Below are 15,049 nucleotides of genomic sequence, written 5' to 3'. Positions count from 1 at the left end.
CTCGACTCCTACCCATTATTCTCCTCTTACGACAGGCAGGGACTTCTTGCCACGGCCGTGTTCTTATCTCTGCAAGCCAAACGGTCACACACACATACTCACACACGCACACACACACGCACACACGCACACACACACATATACTCTTCACCTCTCGACTCCTACCTATTAGTCGCCCCTTACAACTGGCAGGGTCTTCTTGCCTTGGCCGTATTCTTACCTCTGCAAGCCAGACGGACACACACACATACACACACACTCACACACGCACACACACACGCACACACGCACACATACACTCTTCACCTCTCGACCCCTACCCATTAGTCGCCTCTTACGACAGGCAGGGCCTTCCTGCCACGGCCATGTTCTTATCTCTGCGAGCCGACCGGACACACACACACTCACACACACACATACAAGAACAAACACAGACACGCACGCACACACGCGCACACACACATATACACTCTTCACCTCTCGACTCCTACCCATTATTCTTCTATTTCGAAAGGCAGGGACTTCTTGCCACGGCCATGTTCTTATCTCTGCGAGCCGACCGGACACACACACTCACACACACACATACAAGAACACACACACACGCACGCACACACGCGCACACACACATATACACTCTCCACCTTTCGACTCCTATCCATTAGTCGCCTCTTAAGACAGGCATGGCCTTCTTGCCTCGGCCGTATTCTAATCTCTGCGAGCCAAACGGACACACACACACTGACACACACACGTTCACACACACGCACACACACACATACACTTTTCACCTCTCGACTCCTACCCATTATTCTCCTATTACGACAGGCAGGGACTTCTTGCCACGGCCGTGTTCTTATCTCTGCAAGCCGAACGGACACACACACATACTCACACACGCACACACACACGCACACACGTACACACACACATACACTCTTCACCTCTCGACTCCTACCCATTAGTCGCCTCTTACGACAGGCAGGGCCTTCTTGCCACGGCCGTGTTCTCATTTCAGCGAGCTGACCGGACACACACACACACGCACACACAAACACACGCACACAGGCACAAACGCACACGCAAACGCACACGCACACGCACACACTCCACCTCTCGAGTCCTATCCATTAGTCGCCTCTTAAGACAGGCAGAGCCTTCTTGCAACGAACGCATTCTTATCTCTGCGAGCCGAAAGGACACACACACACACTCACACACAAACTCACACACGCAAGCACACATACACTATTCACCTCTCGACTTCTACCCATTATTCTCCTCTTACGACAGGCAGGGACTTCTTGCCACGGCCGTGTTCTTATCTCTGCAAGCCGAACGGACACACACACACGCACACACAAACACACACACACACGCACACACGCACACACACGCACCCACGCACACGCACACGCACACGCACACACTTTCCACCTCTCGACTCCTATCCATTAGCTGCCTCTTAAGACAGGTAGGGCCTTCTTAACACGGCCGTAATCTTTTCTCTGCGAGCCGAGCGGACAAACACACACACTCACACACACACACACATATACACTCTTCACCTCTCGACCCCTACCTTTTAGTCGCCTCTTACGAGAGGCAGGGCCTTCTTGCCCCGGCCGTATTCATATCTCTGCAAGCCGAACGGACACACACACTCATACACACACACTCACATACGCACAAACACACATACACGCACACATGCACACACACATACACTCTTCACCTCCCGACTCCTACCAATTAGTCGCTCCATACAGCAAGCACGGCCTTCTTGCCACGGCCGTATTCTTATCTCTGCAAGCCGAACGGACACACACACTCATACACACACACTCACATACGCACAAACACACATACACGCACACATGCACACACACATACACTCTTCACCTCTCGACTCCTACCTTTTAGTCGCCTCTTACGATAAGCAGGGCCTTCTTGCCGCGGTCGTGTTCTCATCTCTGCAAGCCGAACGGACACACACACTCATACACACACACTCACACACGCACAAACACACACACACGCACACACGCACACACACATACACTCTTCACCTCTCGACTCCTACCAATTAGTCGCTCCATACAGCAAGCATGGCCTTCTTGCCACGGCCGTATTCTTATCTCTGCAAGCCGAACGGACACACACACTCATACACACACACTCACACACGCACAAACACACACACACGCACACACGCACACACACATACACTCTTCACCTCTCGACTCCTACCTTTTAGTCGCCTCTTACGATAAGCAGGGCCTTCTTGCCGCGGTCGTGTTCTCATCTCTGCAAGCCAAACTAACACACACACATACTCACACACGCACACACACACACACGCACACACGCACACACACATACACTCTTCACCTCTCGACTCCTACTTATTAGTCGCTCCATACAGCAAGCATGGCCTTCTTGCCACGGCCGTATTCTTATCTCTGCAAGCCGAACGGACACACACACTCATACACACACACTCACATACGCACAAACACACATACACGCACACATGCACACACACATACACTCTTCACCTCTCCACTCCTACCTTTTAGTCGCCTCTTACGATAAGCAGGGCCTTCTTGCCGCGGTCGTGTTCTCATCTCTGCAAGCCGAACGGACACACACACTCATACACACACACTCACATACGCACAAACACACATACACGCACACATGCACACACACATACACTCTTCACCTCCCGACTCCTACCAATTAGTCGCTCCATACAGCAAGCATGGCCTTCTTGCCACGGCCGTATTCTTATCTCTGCAAGCCGAACGGACACACACACTCATACACACACACTCACACACGCACAAACACACACACACGCACACACGCACACACACATACACTCTTCACCTCTCGACTCCTGCCTTTTAGTCGCCTCTTACGATAAGCAGGGCCTTCTTGCCGCGGTCGTGTTCTCATCTCTGCAAGCCAAACTAACACACACACATACTCACACACGCACACACACACACACACACACGCACACACGCACACACACATACACTCTTCACCTCTCGACTCCTACTTATTAGTCGACCCTTACAAGAGGCAGGGCCTTCTGGCCTCGGCCGTATTCTTATCTCTGCAAGCCAAACCGACACACACACACACTCACACACGCCCACACACGCACACACGCACACACACACACACACACACACACACTCTTCACCTCTCGACTCCTACCCATTATTCTCCTCTTACGACAGGCAGGGACTTCTTGCCACGGCCGTGTTCTTATCTCTGCAAGCCAAACGGACACACACACATACTCACACACGCACACACACACGCACACACGCACACACACACATATACTCTTCACCTCTCGACTCCTACCTATTAGTCGCCCCTTACAACTGGCAGGGTCTTCTTGCCTTGGCCGTATTCTTACCTCTGCAAGCCAGACGGACACACACACATACACACACACTCACACACGCACACACACACGCACACACGCACACACACACATACACTCTTCACCTCTCGACCCCTACCCATTAGTCGCCTCTTACGACAGGCAGGGCCTTCCTGCCACGGCCATGTTCTTATCTCTGCGAGCCGACCGGACACACACACACTCACACACACAAATACAAGAACAAACACAGACACGCACGCACACACGCGCACACACACATATACACTCTTCACCTCTCGACTCCTACCCATTATTCTTCTATTTCGAAAGGCAGGGACTTCTTGCCACGGCCATGTTCTTATCTCTGCGAGCCGACCGGACACACACACTCACACACACACATACAAGAACACACACACACGCACGCACACACGCGCACACACACATATACACTCTCCACCTTTCGACTCCTATCCATTAGTCGCCTCTTAAGACAGGCATGGCCTTCTTGCCTCGGCCGTATTCTAATCTCTGCGAGACAAACGGACACACACACACTGACACACACACGTTCACACACACGCACACACACACATACACTTTTCACCTCTCGACTCCTACCCATTATTCTCCTATTACGACAGGCAGGGACTTCTTGCCACGGCCGTGTTCTTATCTCTGCAAGCCGAACGGACACACACACATACTCACACACGCACACACACACGCACACACGTACACACACATACACTCTGCACCTCTCGACTCCTACCCATTAGTCGCCTCTTACGACAGGCAGGGCCTTCTTGCTACGGCCGTGTTCTCATTTCAGCGAGCTGACCGGACACACACACACACGCACACACAAACACACGCACACAGGCACAAACGCACACGCAAACGCACACGCACACGCACACACTCCACCTCTCGAGTCCTATCCATTAGTCGCCTCTTAAGACAGGCAGAGCCTTCTTGCAACGAACGCATTCTTATCTCTGCGAGCCGAAAGGACACACACACACACTCACACACAAACACACACACGCAAGCACACATACACTATTCACCTCTCGACTTCTACCCATTATTCTCCTCTTACGACAGGCAGGGACTTCTTGCCACGGCCGTGTTCTTATCTCTACAAGCCGAACGGACACACACACACGCACACACAAACACACACACACACGCACACACGCACACACACGCACCCACGCACACGCACACGCACACGCACACACTTTCCACCTCCCGACTCCTATCCATTAGCTGCCTCTTAAGACAGGTAGGGCCTTCTTAACACGGCCGTAATCTTATCTCTGCGAGCCGAGCGGACAAACACACACACTCACACACACACACACATATACACTCTTCACCTCTCGACCCCTACCTTTTAGTCGCCTCTTACGAGAGGCAGGGCCTTCTTGCCCCGGCCGTAGTCATATCTCTGCAAGCCGAACGGACACACACACTCATACACACACACTCACACACGCACAAACACACATACACGCACACACGCACACACACATACTCACACACGCACACAAACACGCACACACACACGCACACACGCACACACACACATACACTCTTCACCTCTCGACTCCTACTTATTAGTCGACCCTTACAAGAGGCAGGGCCTTCTGGCCTCGGCCGTATTCTTATCTCTGCAAGCCAAACGGACACACACATACACACACACTCACACACGCCCACACACGCACACACGCACACACACACACACACACACACACATACACTCTTCACCTCTCGACTCCTACCCATTATTCTCCTCTTACGACAGGCAGGGACTTCTTGCCACGGCCGTGTTCTTATCTCTGCAAGCCGAACGGACACACACACATACTCACACACGCACACACACACGCACACACGCACACACACACATACACTCTTCACCTCTCGACTCCTACCTATTAGTCGCCCCTTACAACTGGTAGGGTCTTCTTGCCTTGGCCGTATTCTTACCTCTGCAAGCCAGACGGAAACACACACATACACATACACTCACACACGCACAAACACACGCACACACGCACACACACACATACACTCTTCATCTCTAGACTCCTACCCATTAGTCGCCTCTTACGACAGGCAGGGCCTCCCTGCCACGGCCATGTTCTTATCTCTGCGAGCCGACCGGACACACACCCACTCACACACACACATACAAGAACACACACACACGCACGCACACACGCGCACACACACATATACACTCTTCACCTCTCGACTCCTACCCATTATTCTTCTCTTTCGAAAGGCAGGGACTTCTTGCCACGGTCGTGTTCTTATCTCTGCAAGCCGAACGCACACAGGCACACGCACACGCACACACACACACGCACACACGCACACACACACACACACACACACACACACACACACACATACACTCTTCACCCTTGACTCCTACCCATTAGTCGCCTCTTACGATAGGCAGGGCCTTCCTGCCACGGCCATGTTTTTATCTCTGCGAGCCGACCGGACACACACCCACTCACACACACACATACAAGAACACGCACACACACGCACGCACACACGCGCACACACACATATACACTCTCCACCTATCGACTCCTATCCATTAGTCGCCTCTTAAGACAGGCATGACCTTCTTGCCTCGGCCGTATTCTAATCTCTGCGAGCCGAATGGACACACACATACATACACACACACTTACACACGCACAAACACACACATACCCACACACGCACACACACACACACACACATACACTATTCACCTTTCGACTCCTACCTATTAGTCGCCCCTTACAAGAGAGAGGGCCTTCTTGCCTCGGCCGTATTCTTATCTCTGCAAGCCAAACGGACACACACACAAATACACACACATACTCACACACGCACACACGCACACACACACATACACTCTTCACTTCTCGACTCCTACCTATTAGTCGCCCCTTACAACTGGTAGGGTCTTCTTGCCTTTGCCGTATTCTTACCTCTGCAAGCCAGACGGACACACACACATACACACACACTCACACACGCACACACACGCACACACGCACACACACACACATACACTCTTCACCTCTCGACTCCCACCCATTAGTCGCCTCTTACGACAGGCAGGGCCTTCCTGCCACGGCCATGTTCTTATCTCTGCGAGCCGACTGGACACACACACACTCACACACACACATACAAGAACAAACACACACACACGCACACATGCACACACACATACACTCTTCACCTCTCGACTCCTACCTTTTAGTCGCCTCTTACGATAAGCAGGGCCTTCTTGCCGCGGTCGTGTTCTCATCTCTGCAAGCCAAACTAACACACACACATACTCACACACGCACACACACACGCACACACACACGCACACACGCACACACACACATACACTCTTTACCTCTCGACTCCTACTTATTAGTCGACCCTTACAAGAGGCAGGGCCTTCTGGCCTCGGCCGTATTCTTATCTCTGCAAGCCAAACGGACACACACATACACACACACACTCACACACGCCCACACACGCACACACGCACACACACACACATACACTCTTCACCTCTCGACTCCTACCCATTATTCTCCTCTTACGACAGGCAGGGACTTCTTGCCACGGCCGTGTTCTTATTTTTGCAAGCCGAACGGACACACACACATACTTACACACGCACACATACACGCACACACGCACACACACACACATACACTCTTCACTTCTCGACTCCTACCTATTAGTCGCCCCTTACAACTGGTAGGGTCTTCTTGCCTTTGCCGTATTCTTACCTCTGCAAGCCAGACGGACACACACACATACACACACACTCACACACACACACACGAACGCACACACGCGCACACACACATATACACTCTTCACCTCTCGACTCCTACCCATTATTCTTCTCTTTCGAAAGGCAGGGACTTCTTGCCACGGTCGTGTTCTTATCTCTGCAAGACGAACGCACACACGCACACGCACACACGCACACACACACACATACACTCTTCACCCTCGACTCCTACCCATTAGTCGCCTCTTACGATAGTCAGGGCCTTCCTGCCACGGCCATGTTTTTATCTCTGCGAGCCGACCGGACACGCACCCACTCACACACACACACATACAAGAACACGCACACACACGCACGCACACACGCGCACACACACATATACACTCTCCACCTTTCGACTCCTATCCATTAGTCGCCTCTTAAGACAGGCATGACCTTATTGCCTCGGCCGTATTCTAATCTCTGCGAGCCGAATGGACACACACATACATACACACACACACACTTACACACGCACAAACACACACATACCCACACACGCACACACACACACACATACACTATTCACCTTTCGACTCCTACCTATTAGTCGCCCCTTACAAGAGAGAGGGCCTTCTTGCCTCGGCCGTATTCTTATCTCTGCAATCCAAACGGACACACACACAAATACAGACATATACTCACACACGCACAAATACACGCACACACACACAAATACACTCTTAACCCCTCGACTCCTACCCATTAGTCGCATCTTACGACAGGCATGGACTTATTGCCTCGGCCGTATTCTAATCTCTGCGAGCCGAACGGACACACACACACTGACACACACACACATTCACACACACACTCACACACGTACGCACACACGCACACACACACATACACTCTTCACCTCTCGACTCCTACCCATTATTCTCCTATTACGACAGGCAGGGACTTCTTGCCTGGGCCGTATTCTTATCTCTGCAAGCCAAACGGACACACACACACAAATAAACACACATACTCACACACGCAAAAACACACGCACACACACAAAGACACATACACTCTTCACCTCTCGACTCCTACCCATTATTCTCCTATTACAAAAGGCAGGGACTTCTTGCCACGGCCGTGGTATTATCTCTGCGAGCCGACCGGACACACACACACAAATAAACACACATACTCACACACGCAAAAACACACGCACACACACAAAGACACATACACTCTTCACCTCTCGACTCCTACCCATTATTCTCCTATTACAAAAGGCAGGGACTTCTTGCCACGGCCGTGGTATTATCTCTGCGAGCCGACCGGACACACACACACTGACACACACACACATTCACACACACACACTCACACACGTACGCACACACGCACACACACATACACTCTTCACCTCTCGACTCCTACCCATTATTCTCCTCTTACGACAGGCAGGGACTTCTTGCCACGGCCGTGTTCTTATCTCTGCAAGCCGAACGGACACACACACACGCACACACACACGCACACGCACACGCACACGCACACACTCTTCACCTCTCGACTCCTACCCATTATTCTCCTCTTACGACAGGCAGGGACTTCTTGCCACGGCCGTGGTATTATCTCTGCGAGCCGACCGGACACACACACACTGACACACACACACATTCACACACACACACTCACACACGTACGCACACACGCACACACACATACACTCTTCACCTCTCGACTCCTACCCATTATTCTCCTCTTACGACAGGCAGGGACTTCTTGCCACGGCCGTGTTCTTATCTCTGCAAGCCGAACGGACACACACACACGCACACACACACGCACACGCACACGCACACGCACACACTCTTCACCTCTCGACTCCTACCCATTATTCTCCTCTTACGACAGGCAGGGACTTCTTGCCACGGCCGTGTTCTTATCTCTGCAAGCCGAACGGACACACACATACACACACACTCACACACACACGCACACACGCACGCACACACGCACACATGCACACACACATACACTCACACACACAAACACGCACATACGCACACACACATACATTCTTCACCTCTCGACTCCTACCTATTAGTCGTCTCTCCCGACAGGCAGGGTCTTCTTGCCTCGGCCGTGTTCTTATCTCTGCAAGCCGAACGGACACACACACACTCACACACACACACACACATATACTCTTAACCTCTCCACTTCTACCCATTAGTCGCCTCTTACGACATTCAGGGACTTCTTGCCACGGACGTATTCTTATCTCTGCAAGCCGAACGGACACACACACACACACGCATACACACACACTCTCCACCTCTCGACTCCTACAAATTAGTCGCCTCTTACGACAGGCAGGGCCTTCTTGCCTGGGCCGTATTCTTATCTCTGCAAGCCAAACGGACACACACACACAAATAAACACACATACTCACACACGCAAAAACACACGCACACACACAAAGACACATACACTCTTCACCTCTCGACTCCTACCCATTATTCTCCTATTACAAAAGGCAGGGACTTCTTGCCACGGCCGTGGTATTATCTCTGCGAGCCGACCGGACACACACACACTGACACACACACACATTCACACACACACACTCACACACGTACGCACACACGCACACACACATACACTCTTCACCTCTCGACTCCTACCCATTATTCTCCTCTTACGACAGGCAGGGACTTCTTGCCACGGCCGTGTTCTTATCTCTGCAAGCCGAACAGACACACACACACGCACACACACACGCACACGCACACGCACACGCACACACTCTTCACCTCTCGACTCCTACCCATTATTCTCCTCTTACGACAGGCAGGGACTTCTTGCCACGGCCGTGTTCTTATCTCTGCAAGCCGAACGGACACACACATACACACACACTCACACACACACGCACACACGCACGCACACACGCACACATGCACACACACATACACTCACACACACAAACACGCACATACGCACACACACATACATTCTTCACCTCTCGACTCCTACCTATTAGTCGTCTCTCCCGACAGGCAGGGTCTTCTTGCCTCGGCCGTGTTCTTATCTCTGCAAGCCGAACGGACACACACACACTCACACACACACACACACATATACTCTTAACCTCTCCACTTCTACCCATTAGTCGCCTCTTACGACATTCAGGGACTTCTTGCCACGGACGTATTCTTATCTCTGCAAGCCGAACGGACACACACATACACACACACACTCACACACACACGCACACACGCACCCACGCACACACACAAGCACACACGCACACACACACACAAATACACTCTTCACCTCTCGACTCCTACCCATTAGTCGCCTCTTACGACAGGCAGGGACTTCTTGCCACGGCCGTGTTCTTATCTCTGCAAGCCGAACGGACACACACACACACACGCACACACAAACACACGCACACAGGCACGCACGCACTCACGCACACGCACATATTCTCCACCTCTCGATTCCTATCCATTAGTCGCCTCTTAAGACAGGCAGGGCCTTCTTGCCACGGACGTATTCTTATATCTGCGAGCCGAAAGGACACACACACACACACACGCACACACAAACACACGCACACAGGCACACACGCACACACGCACACGTACACGCACACGCACACACTCTCCACCTCTCGACTAATATCCATTAGTCGCCTCTTAAGACAGGCAGGGCGTTCTTGCCTCGGCCGTATTCTTATCTCTGCAAGCCAAACGGACACACACACACACATACACACACACATACTCACACACGCACAAACACACGCACACACACAAAGACACATCCACTCTTCACCTCTCGACTCCTATTCATTAGTCGCCTCTTACGACAGGCAGGGACTTCTTGCCACGGCCGTGTTCTTATCTCTGCGAGCCGAACGGACACACACACATACACACACACGCACACACACACGCACACACGTACACACACACATACACTCTTCACCTCTCGACTCCTACCCATTAGTCGCCTCTTACGACAGGCAGGGTCTTCTTGCCTTGGCCGTATTCTTACCTCTGCAAGCCAGACGGACACACACACATACACACACAATCATACACGCACACACACGCACACACGCACACACACACATACACTCTTCACCTCTCGACTCCTACCCATTAGTCGCCTCTTAAGACAGGCAGGGCCTTCTTGCAACGAACGCATTCTTATCTCTGCGAGCCGAAAGGACACGCACACACACTCACACACAAACACACACACGCAAGCACACACACTATTCACCTCTCGACTTCTACCCATTATTCTCCTTTTACGACAGGCAGGGACTTCTTGCCACGGCCGTGTTCTTATCTCTGCAAGCCGAACGGACACACACACACGCACACACAAACACACACACACACGCACACACGCACACACACGCACCCACGCACACCCACACGCACACGCACACACTCTCCACCTCTCGACTCCTATCCATTAGCCGCCTCTTAAGACAGGTAGGGCCTTCTTGCCACGGCCGTAATCTTATCTCTGCGAGCCGAGCGGACAAACACACACACTCACACACACACACACACACATACACTCTTCACCTCTCGACCCCTACCTTTTAGTCGCCTCTTACGAGAGGCAGGGCCTTCTTGCCCCGGCCGTATTCATATCTCTGCAAGCCGAACGGACACACACACTCATACACACACACTCACACACGCACAAACACACATACACGCACACACGCACACACACATACACTCTTCACCTCTCGACTCCTACCAATTAGTCGCTCCATACAGCAAGCATGGCCTTCTTGCCACGGCCGTATTCTTATCTCTGCAAGCCGAACGGACACACACACTCATACACACACACTCACACACGCACAAATACACACACACGCACACACGCACACACACATACACTCTTCACCTCTCGACTCCTACCTTTTAGTCGCCTCTTACGATAAGCAGGGCCTTCTTGCCGCGGTCGTGTTGTCATCTCTGCAAGCCAAACTAACACACACACATACTCACACACGCAAACACACACACACACGCACACACGCACACACACATACACGCTTCACCTCTCGACTCCTACTTATTAGTCGACCCTTACAAGAGGCAGGGCCTTCTGGCCTCGGCTGTATTCTTATCTCTGCAAGCCAAACGGTCACACACACATACACACACACTCACACACGCCCACACACTCACACACGCACACACACACGCACACACGCACACACACACATACACTCTTTACCTCTCGACCCCTACCCATTAGTCGCCTCTTACGACAGGCAGGGCCTTCCTGCCACGGCCATGTTCTTATCTCTGCGAGCCGACCGGACACACACACACTCACACACACACATACAAGAACAAAAACAGACACGCACGCACACACGCGCACACACACATATACACTCTTCACCTCTCGACTCCTACCCATTATTCTTCTATTTCGAAAGGCAGGGACTTCTTGCCACGGCCATGTTCTTATCTCTGCGAGCCGACCGGACACACACACTCACACACACACATACAAGAACACACACACACGCACGCACACACGCGCACACTTACATATACACTCTCCACCTTTCGACTCCTATCCATTAGTCGCCTCTTAAGACAGGCATGGCCTTCTTGCCTCGGCCGTATTCTAATCTCTGCGAGCCAAACGGACACACACACACTGACACACACACGTTCACACACACGCACACACACACACATACACTTTTCACCTCTCGATTCCTACCCATTATTCTCCTATTACGACAGGCAGGGACTTCTTGCCACGGCCGTGTTCTTATCTCTGCAAGCCGAACGGACACACACACATACTCACACACGCACACACACACGCACACACGTACACACACACATACACTCTTCACCTCTCGACTCCTACCCATTAGTCGCCTCTTACGACAGGCAGGGACTTCTTGCCACGGCCGTGTTCTTATCTCTGCGAGCCGAACGGACACACACACATACACACACACGCACACACACACGCACACACGTACACACACACATACACTCTTCACCTCTCGACTCCTACCCATTAGTCGCCTCTTACGACAGGCAGGGCCTTCTTGCCACGGCCGTGTTCTCATTTCAGCGAGCCGACCGGACACACACAAACACGCCCACACGCACACACACATACATTCTTCACCTCTCGACTCCTACCTATTAGTCGCCTCTTACGATAGGCAGGGACTTCTTGCCACGGCCGTGTTCTTATCTCTGCAAGCCGAACGGACACACACACATACTCACACACGCACACACACACGCACACACGCACACACACATACACTCTTCACCTCTCGACTCCTACCTATTAGTCGCCCCTTACAACTGGCAGGGTCTTCTTGCCTTGGCCGTATTCTTACCTCTGCAAGCCAGACGGACACACACACATACACACACAATCATACACGCACACACACGCACACACGCACACACACACATACACTCTTCACCTCTCGACTCCTACCCATTAGTCGCCTCTTAAGACAGGCAGGGCCTTCTTGCAACGAACGCATTCTTATCTCTGCGAGCCGAAAGGACACGCACACACACTCACACACAAACACACACACGCAAGCACACACACTATTCACCTCTCGACTTCTACCCATTATTCTCCTTTTACGACAGGCAGGGACTTCTTGCCACGGCCGTGTTCTTATCTCTGCAAGCCGAACGGACACACACACACGCACACACAAACACACACACACACGCACACACGCACACACACGCACCCACGCACACCCACACGCACACGCACACACTCTCCACCTCTCGACTCCTATCCATTAGCCGCCTCTTAAGACAGGTAGGGCCTTCTTGCCACGGCCGTAATCTTATCGCTGCGAGCCGAGCGGACAAACACACACACTCACACACACACACACACACATACACTCTTCACCTCTCGACCCCTACCTTTTAGTCGCCTCTTACGAGAGGCAGGGCCTTCTTGCCCCGGCCGTATTCATATCTCTGCAAGCCGAACGGACACACACACTCATACACACACACTCACACACGCACAAACACACATACACGCACACACGCACACACACATACACTCTTCACCTCTCGACTCCTACCAATTAGTCGCTCCATACAGCAAGCATGGCCTTCTTGCCACGGCCGTATTCTTATCTCTGCAAGCCGAACGGACACACACACTCATACACACACACTCACACACGCACAAATACACACACACGCACACACGCACACACACATACACTCTTCACCTCTCGACTCCTACCTTTTAGTCGCCTCTTACGATAAGCAGGGCCTTCTTGCCGCGGTCGTGTTGTCATCTCTGCAAGCCAAACTAACACACACACATACTCACACACGCAAACACACACACACACGCACACACGCACACACACATACACGCTTCACCTCTCGACTCCTACTTATTAGTCGACCCTTACAAGAGGCAGGGCCTTCTGGCCTCGGCTGTATTCTTATCTCTGCAAGCCAAACGGTCACACACACATACACACACACTCACACACGCCCACACACTCACACACGCACACACACACGCACACACGCACACACACACATACACTCTTTACCTCTCGACCCCTACCCATTAGTCGCCTCTTACGACAGGCAGGGCCTTCCTGCCACGGCCATGTTCTTATCTCTGCGAGCCGACCGGACACACACACACTCACACACACACATACAAGAACAAACACAGACACGCACGCACACACGCGCACACACACATATACACTCTTCACCTCTCGACTCCTACCCATTATTCTTCTATT

Source organism: Diabrotica undecimpunctata, unplaced genomic scaffold, assembly GCF_040954645.1.
Source record: "Diabrotica undecimpunctata isolate CICGRU unplaced genomic scaffold, icDiaUnde3 ctg00000575.1, whole genome shotgun sequence".
Classification (NCBI taxonomy): Eukaryota; Metazoa; Arthropoda; class Insecta; order Coleoptera; family Chrysomelidae; genus Diabrotica; species Diabrotica undecimpunctata.
Note: the sequence above shows the minus strand (reverse complement) of the source record.